The sequence below is a fragment of the Arachis ipaensis genome, chromosome B10, assembly GCF_059453495.1.
Source record: "Arachis ipaensis isolate K30076 ecotype BB chromosome B10, ASM5945349v1, whole genome shotgun sequence".
Lineage (NCBI taxonomy): Eukaryota > Viridiplantae > Streptophyta > Magnoliopsida > Fabales > Fabaceae > Arachis > Arachis ipaensis.
In genome coordinates, this window is record NC_142435.1 from 118502133 (window position 1) to 118513269 (window position 11137).

An 11137-nucleotide genomic window follows, 5' to 3' on the forward strand; every position below is an offset into this window, starting at 1 on the left:
CTTTAGAAAGACAATTTTAAGTGCAAAATCTCATAATTACCTTCATAAAACACTTAGGGAATGGTAATAACATGTTAGTGAGGCAAAGATAAAGAAAAGATAAAAAGTTAAAGAAAAGATAAAAACCAAAGAAAAAGTCTGTAAAATTTTAATGACAGAAAAACAGACAGAGACTAGTGAACGAACTAGGGCAACTTAGTTAGTACTTAAGTTGCGACTAGGATTAGGTATAATATGAAAAGTTAAACTATTTCAATATAGACTTAATGAACCTATACTTGGGACAGGATAACTATTCATACCGAAATTTACATAAGCTTTAAATACATACGTTAAGTAGAGAAATCAGAGTAGAGTAAAGAGATAAAAGAGATGAGTAATACAACAAAGAGATATTTGTTTTATGTACATTTGTTGCTTGAGGCAACCCAAGAGATGTTTGTTTATTCATTTGTTACATTAAGGCAACTCCAGAGTTATTTGTTTGTTCATCTGCTGCATTGAGGCAGTCAGATAAATAGTGTACGACCACAGAACGTTTTCCAGTGCTACATAGCTATTGAGAGCTATACCTGCAACTGATAACCTGGGATCACTTGCAGAGGATATTAATTCATACACGGCTAGAATGTCGCACCTGTAACGCAAGGATTGCTTACAAAGTATATGATTTCATACACGGCTGGAATGCCGTCACCTGTAAGGCAGAGTCTGCTTACAGAGGATATGACGCATACGTCAGTTAGTGAGAACTGTACCTATGCTGACTGAAAAACCATACCTGTTTCAGCTGCTTCGGGTTACGTCGGGAGCGGGTAGAAACCGACAGATGAGCTCATTACCTTCATTAAGGTTAGACATGCATCATACTTGGTTGTGCATTTCTTCCATTATATTTGTTATATGAATGTATATTTTCTTTGTGTGTATTCTATTCTTTGTGTTTGTGTTATTTTCTTGTATTCTTCTGTTTGTGTTCTGCTATCTGTTTTCTCTATCTTCTCTACTTATCTGTATTTTCTATTTACTGCTTCTTTGTATTCTGCTAATAGTCTGCTAAACGACATAGAATTAATGAACGTAACTAATAACCCCGACCCTAATAAGAACTCCCCGGTTCTTACCCCTTCTCTCTCCTTTCCCCCTTCAGACGGAAGTGAGAGTACCTTACCGTAGTTGGTTGATGATGGTTCTGCAAAGAGGATTCCATTCTAGATAGTCTTCTGAGTCTAGGGTGAATATCGTTCTCTGTTTATATGTATATACTGTGAGACCAGCCGATGTCTACACCTCGTTTGTACGTGAACTTTAACCTAAATCCTGTGTACGAGACTCCTGTTGTGTGGCTACTTCATGAGGTACCAGAGAGACATCCTATGGCAATGTCTGATCATACAGAGGAGTAGCAGATGATGTTCTACCTTTTGATGACGTTCCACCTGACTTGAGTTTTGAAGGCTTAGAACGTATTTTCCCTCGCTTTAGAAGTTTAGAGGGACTAGGTGAGTATAGAGTCTAGGCTAGCCTAGGTGCCAGCTTAGGGACCTCTTGAACAGGTCAGGACATGGGATGTTGTATGTATGTATATGTATATAGTTATTATCTAGCTATATCTAGGGGTGTTCTAACTAAAAGTCTATACTCTAATAAAGGCTGGATCACTAAATGTTGTTAGCTGCTTGTGATGTATTTATGTGTGGTTGCTTATAACTGTTTTATCTGTTATCAGTTGTGAGTTGATTATGAATGATTTCGTCTATTAATCCAAACGTTTTAAAAATATATATATACCTCGCAAATTAACTACGCTTTTAGCAACGAATCAGGCTCATATGATAAATAATAGATAATAATTAGGAAGACAAATTGGTAGCGCTCAATTTCTAGTATGATCTAGAAATATTGAAAATTGGGTCGTTACACAAAGCACACTCTCATTCGGAGTGAAAATGGTACCGAACTCGGCCTTATATAGAGGGGAGCATTCAACACGCCCCCACATGCTACCTGCCTCAGCCAACCATGTTTTGCCACGTGTCAGCACGCCCCCCACATGCTTGAAGCTTCCCCTATCACGCTTCAACACGTGTCAGCACGCCCCCGCGTGTTGACTCACCACGCCCCCACGTGCAGCGTGGTTCATCCAACCAGTCTCCGCCACGTGGCCTCCACCCCCCTCCTTGGTGGGGCCTGTAACACGCCCCTTGCGTGCTGAACCTGTCATCTGATACGTCCATCCAAGTGTAAATACACTAAGTTTTCCATTTCCAGCCAAAACACCCTTTTTTACTCCATAACCAAATTATTTAGCCTAAATTAGTGTCTTTTTTTTTTTGGTCTTGAAATTAGTGACTTATAAAGTTATAATATAAGGGGGTAGAAACTCACTTACAGTGTTTTTTGCATATTAGTTAAAAATCGTTAAATAATTTAATATATTTGATTAAATTTATTTAATAATTTTTAATTATTAATTTTACATAAAGATAACTGTATATAAATTTTTATTATATAAAGATGGATGCTAAGCTAGAATAGCCACATTTATTTATAATATTTTGATAATACTTAAAAATATCATTAAAATTAAGTTTTTACATTTTATTATTTAATAATATTTTTAATTTAAAAATAATAAAAAAAAGTAAAGGATATGAACAAAATTAAAAAATTGTGTTAAATAAATAATTAAATAATGTGACTTTTATTTTAGTTATATTTTTTAATTGTTGTTAAAATTTCATAATCACTGTATTCAGCAGAATAATAACCACTATAGAATTTACTATAATATAATGCTCAATTCTTTTGGCAACAATAATATAATCGATTGTACAGATTTTATAATAATTAATGTAATATGTCTATTAATTTACTTTTTAAATTATTAAATATGTAAAACTATAACAAATATATCATTAATAAAGATAAATAACAAATATTTTAACATTTTAATCAAGAAATCTTAGATTCAAGTCTTATAAATAGTAAAAAAAATATTTTTTATTAATATACATAATAAAATATATTTTTTAAAAAAGGTCGTACAATCTTCTTAATTTCCATTATAAGATATATGATATCGACATATGGTGATATATGATATAATATGCTTACATGTCACATAATTTGTAAATTATTGTTGTTTATCTCTCATCTAAGATTAAACGAAAAAGTAGGTTTCTTTCATTTTGGTTCTTATAATTTAAATTCAAAACATTTTTTTTCAAAGGTAACATGATATTTATTTATTAAAATAAAATAAATAAGAGATGAGGGTTCACCTTAGACAATCATACAACAATGTAATAAAGGGAATTCCAAGCAATTAGCATTTCTTTGACTAAAGCATGACTAAACACACAACTAAACATATATTACGTCTCATTTGTCTTATGCACTTCCTCAATGAACTCATGCGATGAAGTTATAATCGAATCTGGTAAAGTACTTTTATTTTCAAAGACAAAAAAGTTGCTCGTGATCCAAATTTTTCATAGAATAACTGCTGCCAGTGCTGAGTTCTTCCTCCAATGGTATCTTCGTCTTGCTCCTTCCATGAACTGGCTCCATCACTCCCAAAATTCTTCTAAGCTGTTTTGCATCAAGTAAGCTCCTAAATCTGACTTCTGCCAAACTCCTTGTGACCTTGGGCAATCAATTAAGCAGTGATTTACAGTTTCCCCCAAATTGTTGCATCTAGGGCAGATATCTGGAACTGTTGGTATCCTTTCGTAAAGTCGAGTACGAACTGGGATGCCATCATGAAGGGCCTTCCACAGGAATACATTAATCTTCGGCGGACATTGAAGTTCCCTCAACGAATTTCAGAGTCTCTTTTTCCTGCACAAATCAGGTAATTGGCTGGTTGGAGAATGCACCATTTGAAAAGCTGTATTATAGCCGGAAGCCACCGTGAACATGCCGTCCCTCTCATTTCTCCAGGTAATTCGATCTTCTCTAACTTTCATAATAGTAGTTTGTAAGATTTCTGATACAATTTCTGGATTGAAATTATTTCTGATTATATCCTCCTTCCACTGTCAATTATGAATGAGTTGATTAACCTAAATCAAATTTGGATCTGTAGCTGTTTGCTGTTGCGGATATTGACTTCACATTTTTAAGCCACCAATCCTCCATAATTCTAATCTGACTGCCTCGTCCCACTTGCCAACGAGTACCTTGTTTGATAATTTTCCTTCTTTCTAGTAAGCTTCTCCAGGCATAAGAAGGATTTCGCCCTGTATCAGCCCGTAGGAAAGAAGAAAATTTAAAATATTTGCTTTTGTAAATTCTGCTGATTAAAGAATTAGGTTTTGTGATGATTCTCCAGCCTTGTTTAGCCAACATGGCTAGATTAAATGCTTTCAGGTCTTTAAAGCCTAATCCTCCATACTTCTTTTCTCTGCAAATTATATCCCACCTGATCCATTGTAATCTTCTTTCCGACCCCTTTTTCCCCACCAGAAATTTATCATCTTTCTCTGAATCTCGTCTAGCAGTGTGTCCGGGAGATTGAAACAGCTCAAAGTGTAGATCGGAACAGCCGTAGCTACTACTTTAATTAAAACCTTTCTCCCACAGACCGACAATAATGATCGCTTCCAAGCCTGTAGTTTCTTATCAACTTTCTCCTTTATAAAGTTAAAGGTCTGAGTTTTTGATCTATTAATCACTGCTGGTAATTCCAAATACTTATTTTGTCTGCCTACGTGTGGAATCTGAAGTAGTTGAGATAAGAATTCTCTGTTCGGACTAGGGGTGTTCTTGCTATAGAAAATAGATGACTTAGAGAAATTAATTGTCTACCCACTAATATCACCATAGCACTCCAGTATCTCCATCAGCTTGTTGCATTCTACCTCGTTTGCCTTGCAAAAGAGAATAGAATCATCTGCAAAGAATAAGTGGCTGACTATAGGGCATCTACCGTTGAGTCTTAAACCTAAGATTTCTCTCCTCTGTTCTCCTCTGTGGAGCAGATGGGAAAGTTCTTCTGCACAAAATAGAAAAAGGTAGGGGGAGAGGGGATCACCTTGTCGCAATCCCCTACATGGTTTGAAAAAACCATATGGTTGTTCATCCACAGTAACAGAGTAGGACACTGTGGTAACACACTCTTTAATCCAGTCCACCCATTTCTTGCAAAAACCAAGCTTCTTCATAATCTCCCAAACAAAAGACCATTCAACTCTGTCGTAAGCCTTACTCATATCGAGTTTTACTGCCACCTCATAGTCTCCATAATTTTTGTTTTTCAAACAATGCATAAATTCATGTGCAATTAGGATGTTATCACTAATCAGGCGCCCTTTAATAAAGGCACTCTGATTATTACTAATAATTTAATCCAACATACCCTGCATTCTATGAACAAGAATCTTGGAAATAATCTTGTAGAAGACGCTGCTAAGGCTAATCGGACGAACCTGGGTCATGGATTCTGTATTTGGCACCTTTGGGATTAGACATATATGAGTATGATTCATTGCTCGCAGCATCCTTCCCCCTGCAAAGAAACTCTTTATGGTAGCATTTAGATCCTCTTTAATTATCTCCCAAAAGTGTTGGTAAAATTTAGCAGTGAACCCAGCATCACTTGGGGCGGAGAATGCATTGATAGAAAATGTTGCTTTTTTTATTTCTTCTTCTGTTACTCGTCTAGTAAGTATTTGATTTGTTTCTTCATCCACCTTAGCCTCCAAGTCCTCTAGTTTGCCCATGGCTGGTCTGAGGTTTGAAGATGTGAACAATTTTTGAAAGTATTCAGTAGCAATTTGAGCTATACCCGCCATGTCTGATCTGAAATTTTCATTACCGTCTTGCAGCCTATAAATTTTATTTTTCCGATTTCGAGTTTGAGCATTGGCATGAAAAAATTTGGTATTTTGATCACCCCATTTCAACCATTGAATTCTGGATTTTTCTCTCTAATATCTCTCCTCTTGTAAATAGGCTTCGAATAACTCCTCCTCTAATTGAAGAATCTTTATTCTATCTGCTCCTGTGCCTTTGAGTTTTTCTTGTTCTATTTTGATTCTTAATTCTGAAATTTCCTTGAGAGTTGTTTGAACTGGATTTTTGCCATTTCACTAGTCCATGTCTACATTTCTTCAATTTGGAAAAGAACTTGAACATTGGAGAGCCTTCAAATTGTGAGTGCCAAGCTTCTTCCACAATATGCCGAACCTCCTCACTATCACACCACCTTTCTTGGAACCAAAACCTTCTCTTAGTTTTATGTACCTCTCTATCTGCCATTAATAAAAGCGGACGGTGGTCAGAATCCGAGTCTTCTAGGTGAAGAATTGCTGCTCTCGAATAATCTGTTCGAAACTGGAGAGAAGAAAGGCATCTGTCTATCCTTTCCTGGATAAGATTCTCTCCGTATTGTCGATTACTCCAGGTGAACTTCCTTCCTTCATATCCCAAATCCACTAACTCCCCATCATTAATAAACTTATTAAACACCTCAATTGATGCAGCTGATTTCCTGCGTCCCCCTTCCTTTTCATGAGAAGCGGATATGGCATTAAAATCTCCTATCACAAAAAAGTAGGGGCTTAATGAATGCTCTCTTCACAATGTAAATGAACTGCCATTACTTCCCATCGTTTTTTATTGGCAATGTCTACCCAATCAAAGTGGATGAAAAAGTCATCACTAGATCGTACTGAAATTCTACTATCCTCCTTCCAAGCCAGTGCCAAACCTCCAGAACCTCCTCTCGGATCGACACAATAAACCTGCTGATATCCAACTTTGTTGCAGTGGCTATTTACATTCAAGGTAATATTTTATGTTTCGCATAAAAACATTACCTCGGGTGAATGGGATCTACAGATCCCTTGTATGTTGTGAACTGTCAGGGGATTCCCCATACCCGGACAGTTCCACATCATCATCTTCATGGATCGTTAGGTGCCAAATGTGGGGTGGCACCCTCTCCCTCTTCATCAATGCTAGCTTCATCCTCTGCTGAGCATATCTTCTTTTTTCTGGCAGTCATGGTTTCTCCCTGGGGCCCTCTTTTGCTTCCGGTCACCTTCAAGAATTTTCTCCGGGCTAGTTGTTTCAAGTTCTGTCCCTTCTCCCCATTCGTGGTGCTTCCGAACACAAATTCTTCCCCTTCTCTCCCCATTCCCAAGTCTCCACTTCCTTCTCGGTAGTTTTCCAAAATTCGTTTTTCCTTCGTTGCCTACATCCCTTGGAATAGTTGGAGTTCTGGTAAGTGTTCATTCTGCACTGTTCGATCTTTACTCATGACCTCTTCTCCTTCGTTTTCCTTCTGATGTTGCTGTGACTGCATTGACAAACTACCCAAACTCTTGATCAGATTCACTGGAATAGGCTTTGTAATCTTGTTTTGTCTACTTTTCTCATTTATCGGCACCTTAGAGTCAAAATTGTCTTCTGTGTGATTCTCTCTTCTACCTGATTGATCTAATTTCAGCTATTCACCCCATCTTTCTTTTTTAACCTCTCCTTTTAAAGAATCATCAAGTTGAAAACTGCACATCCTTACCCCGTGTCCCACATAGCCACAATAGTTGCAAAAGTTTCCTATCCGTTCATACTTCAAACCAACTTCCAGTACCTTTTTATTTGGGCCGACTATACGCATGGATATTTTAATCGGTCTAGTGATATCTAAACTGACTTGTACCTTAACTATGTTGTGTTCTTTGCTTCGAACTTGGAAGATATCCACATCCAGAACCTCCCCAAAAGAGCATCCGAGCTTCCATCCTAAGTCCTTCGTTTTGTGGTGCTCCGGTAGCCCCCAAAATTGAACCCACATCGGGACATGGGTGAAATCTAGATCTCCAATATGTTTGTCCTCCTTCCACCGTTTTAAGTTTAAAATATAATTCTTGAAGAGCCATGGTGCACCCCGTTCGATCCTTATGACATCTTTTTTGTCTTGAAAGAAGAATTGGAACATATTCCCGCTATGATCAATTACCTTGAATCCTTCTAGTTGTCGCCAAATTGCTTGCATTGCTGGTTCTATTGTTCCTACTGAAAACTGCTTGTCTGCCCAAAGTCTCCCCACCAAGCTTTTGGAACATCTTTCTACCCCTACTTGAATATCTTTCTCCTCTACGACTATAATTGGGACTTCATCATCCTGTTTTGTGCGTTGACCTGAATCTGAGAAAGCAGCATTCGCTGCCATGATTGTGATCTATGTGACACACTTAATAATTGAGCACGTCAAATTGTGAAATTAGGATTACTTCCCAAAAACTCTAGCAGAGCATAGAAAAAACCCTATAGGTCACTTTTTTAAATTCAAAAATCATCCAAAACATTTTACTTAAATAAGAATTCAATATATTTATCATCTCAATCAATTTAACATTGTTATTTTGCATAATCAACATAATTAATTCCTATATATATATATCTCGATGATTTAAAATTTCTTTTAAAATAAATTATTTTAACTAATGATACACAAAATTTATCAATCATACGCAATATATATATAATTAATATATAGTTTTCTAAGGTACAGTCGGAATCCGTACCTTTTTTTTCCTTTCTTACAATTATATCGGCCACCAGTCTAACAATGCATGCAAATTAAAAATTTATAAATAAAATATTACATATATTGAAGAATTACTGATGAGTATTTGCACAGGGAATGGAAATAACAAAGTAATCCATAAATTATACAAAAATATGCGAAAATAACAAACTAAGATCTCTATAAAGCTTAACTAAATCAAAATTAAAGAAAAAAAGTCAAAGTAAAATTTATTATTTTTTGTTAATATTTTAGTCATTAATTTAATTTTTTAGTACAAGCAGCTTAACAATTCAGTAATATATTTTTAATTTAAATTTTTAAACATTATTTATTAACTACTAAATAAAAAAATAATAAATTCTATTTATCCTCTAATAAAAATGCACAAAACTAAATCATATATAAATGCTCTATCGAAGGCAGCAAAAATACTGTTGCTTGCGACGACAAATTAGATCCCAGAAGCTCTGGTGAGGACAAGAACAACGACGTTGTGTAGGACATTGAGAAGATGAACAACAATGAAAGGTTATGGCTTTTTGCATTACAAAAAATAATTATTTGTACTCATGAATTTTATGAACATTAACAAAAGTACCCATTAAATAAGAAAATTAATGTTGTACCATGAAAGATAAGTTTGGTATGACAAAAGTACCAAAATTTTAATATTTTGTTGATTTTTCAGTAAAATTTCGAAATTATCCCACCCTTTATCTTCAACTTCAACTCCATCTCCATATCTATCTCTTCTTTCTCTTATCCCAAATTTTCACAATCTTCAACTTCTATTACTCCAAGAAAAACACTGAGTACCGTCGGATTTAGCGTTGATCAATAATGGCAAATTTACTGTCAGATTTTTCAACAGAAAAGAGGAGAAATTCGTCGCCATAAAAAGTTACCATCAGAAGAAATTTTTCGTCGCTAAAGCTGATGGTAATTATTGGCGCGAAAATATAACTCACCGGTGCCAATGTTACTGTCGGATTTTCTATCAGTATATTCCGTCGGTATCACGGTTTAATGAAACGCATCGTTTGGGTAATTTACCATCAGAAAAATCTGATAGTAAATCCGATGGTAAAATTGGATTAAAATTCAAACGCAAAACCCTTCCCTCTCACTTGTGCGAATGCGCTCTCTCTCTCTTCTCGTCTTCTCTCTCCCTTGTCGTCGAACTGTCATCGTCGCCACCGCCGGGAGCTCATCCTTGCTACACGTCCTCATCGATTTCGTTACTGCTGTTGTTCCCGTCGCATCTTCTGCCATGGTTGTTGTTCATATCGTCGTCATTGTTGCCTCTGTCATCACCACCACGTTAAAGAGACCCTGCAGCCACTATCATCAGATTTATATTGTTGGTATGGTTATTTTATTTTTGCATATTAATTTGTGACTTTAGCATTTTGTTAGGATTTTTATTAAAGAAGTGGTTAAATTTGTTTAACGAAGTGCGTGATTAGGATTTGTTCTTTTAATGGATGTAAAAATTAAATAATGTTAGAGTAGCTTAAGTAAGGTGAGATTAAGAGTGCTTGAGTTGTTAGAAGATTTTAGTTGAGTTTATTGAATGAGTTTCTTTCAATTGCATTAAATTTATGTCGCTTATTTTTGTCATGCCTTTTGTTAGTTTAGTGAAATTAGAATTAGATTTTAATGAATTGGAATAATGAGTTTTACTTATTCTTTCAAATTAGTTTTTAAATTAGTTTCAACTTGTGAATTTAATACGTTGTCCTTTTTATTAGGACAGTGCTATTTTCTCTTAGATAAGTTGGAATCTGGTTTTTTGTTATTTGTGCAGTAATATTTCAGGTAGGTTTTCTATCTCTAAATACAATAAATTGTTCAAATTTTATGTTGGACTTACTTTTCCTAGGATAGAGTTTCAGGATGGAAGTGGAAGAAGGTCACGTAGCGGCTCCTTCTCGAAACCCTTGTTTGCTGGAAAATTGTAGAGCTATAAGGGATTGCGCACTAGAACGATTAGGATTTGATATTTTATTGAATGTGTGTATGTTATAATTATGCATGCAGCTGTTTTCTCTGTGAAAACTGTTATATTTATTTGATGGATGTCTCTGAATTAAGGAAAAGTTCTGCCAAATTATCGTTTAAATTGTTTGAAACATATTTCGTTTATCAGAAAATGATAATTATATTTAGTGGGAGATTCTAATTATAGAGTATACTATACCAAATTTTCTAAAAAAATTAATAATTTGTGTTGTTCGTTAAATTTTAGGGGGTGTGTGTTTCATTATGATTCCAAATTATCGTCTATGAATGTATGATAGGGATAACGGTGGATGGAGAATTTAAAACTTCAATTCTTTGAGGGGGTTAACGCGTTTGTTGCATATGTCTCCATCCTTTTTTGACATTATAAAATATTTAGCAATCCAACTACCATACGAAATAATACTATGTGGGCCGGTCAAACTTAGGTAAATATATCCATTTGAGAGGATGATTGGTTCATTCAAGCGCACCGTGAAGAACAGAGCTCAGATTGAGGACAACATCTGCAAAGTTTTCCTAGATAAGGAAATATCTGCATTTTGCTCATTCCATTTTCAGCCTCGTGTTGAG